Here is a 1,976-nt window from a genome sequence, read left to right as displayed (position 1 = left end):
ATTTTAAATGAGAAAGTAAATTCTAATTTTCAAAACTTTGATTAAGGGATGAGAAATAATTACTTGAAAAGTTCTATCACATTACACCTATTATTCCACAATGTTAATATTTTAGCACACTATAGTCATTCAGAAGATCACATGTTTCTTTTCCATCCAAAAACAACATTAAGAGAAATACATTCTAGATGTGATTTATTTCAAATTATGTATACTCATTTATGAAATTTAAATCATTTTACCAAATCTAAGATATACACATTTTATGTAATTTTTCAGATATTAAAATTTACAAACATAATCTGGAGGAAGTGATACTTAAATTTGAAATTCAGTTTAAAAATTAATGTTAAACAACAGAATTAATGCTTGGTACTTTCTCCTTATAATTAGTTTCCTGTTAGAGCTGTGGCCCGTGGTCGTGGTACATGTCTCCTAATCATATGGAGTTTGACGTAGTAAGACTACATACATGATTGCCAGCCCAGTCTGATCTACAAAGTGTGTCCAAAACTGAAAGACAAAAATCAAATACTTCAGATTGGGAATAATTTTATCATGAATCATCTGCACAAAATCGAGAGTGCAGAGAGGTGAAATCTCTCTCATCCAGAGCTAGAATTAGGCTGAAGTATAAAGGAGAAGTTGTGTGAAGTTAATCTGGTTAAACTCTGACTTATCTCTACTTGATCCTGAATGTGTAGGTACTAGTAATGGAGGCTGTTGCCAACTTGTTTCCTGTTGATTGATTAAAGATGGAAAAGGAAGAGAAAAGAATGAAAAAGAAAGAAAAGGTATTTATTTATTATGTATTTTAGTACAGGGTCTTCAAGGTCTCACTACACAGATCAGACTCCTAGTGATCCTCCTGTGATCAGCCTCAGAAAGCTCAGGGATTACAGGTGCATGCCACCAGGCCCAGTCTCACTCACAGTCTCCTTGCACCCCCGGGGTGGATCCAGCACGGCGTGTCAGAGATTGAACCCCAGTCCCTGCACCTGCCTCTGGGCCTGCCTGAGAAGGCGCTTTAGTCCACTGAGCTATCTGCCTGGCCCAGAAAATATATTTAGTTCTTATCCTGATTTCTATTACTGACTTCCACACAATAGTTCAGAAAAAGTCACTTTAAAGACAGATATAATTTCAATCAAATTAAAGAAAGACTTTTAGTATTTTCTGATATTTTTGATTCATCTCTCAGTATTTTCCTTCCTTTAAGTTTTTGGGGGCTCAGAAATATAATTAATTAGTATTTTTAAACAACATTACTGTCTATGAAACTGGCATATCCTTAGGAAGATATTTTTCCTGCTTAAAATCCTTTAAACAATACGTAATGACTGAAAAGGGATATGAGAAATGATCCTCCACCAAACATTGCTTCCTTGAGGTCTAAGCAGAAAAACATCGAACTCTGGATATGTCTAGATATTCGAGGGGTCTTAGCCCTGGCATTGTGCCACTTGCCATATAGATTTTGACATTTTCAGAACACAGAGAAATTATCATGCTCTTCATCTAACAAAGGACTGGTATAATTTGTGTAGGTTGAGGGTCATGTTCTTTTTAACATTTGGTGTAATACATGGCAAATGAAAAACTCTTTTAAAGACCAGATTATATGTCAATACTTCTTCAGAGCCTCATCAAGAGTAGATACTCATGTGAATTATTGGGAAAAACAAAGAATACATGAGTCACTATGTTATAAAACACCAAATTTAGAAAGTACTTGTATAAATGCAGTATTTTTGAATTACACATGCGTTCCTTTATCCATCTCTTTCACAAAAATTTTGAACACTTAATTAAAATGAAGCATAATATCAATATTTCTGAATATATTGTTTGATTAATGATATAGTCTATTAAATTATAAAAATATATAAAATAGATGGTTCTTACAAGAAGAAATTTGTAGTATGTTTCAGTTATTGTGTCAAATGACTACAGAATTACTGGCTTAATTAACATTC

Source organism: Octodon degus, unplaced genomic scaffold, assembly GCF_000260255.1.
Source record: "Octodon degus isolate 3935 unplaced genomic scaffold, OctDeg1.0 scaffold00022, whole genome shotgun sequence".
Classification (NCBI taxonomy): domain Eukaryota; kingdom Metazoa; phylum Chordata; class Mammalia; order Rodentia; family Octodontidae; genus Octodon; species Octodon degus.
Note: the sequence above shows the minus strand (reverse complement) of the source record.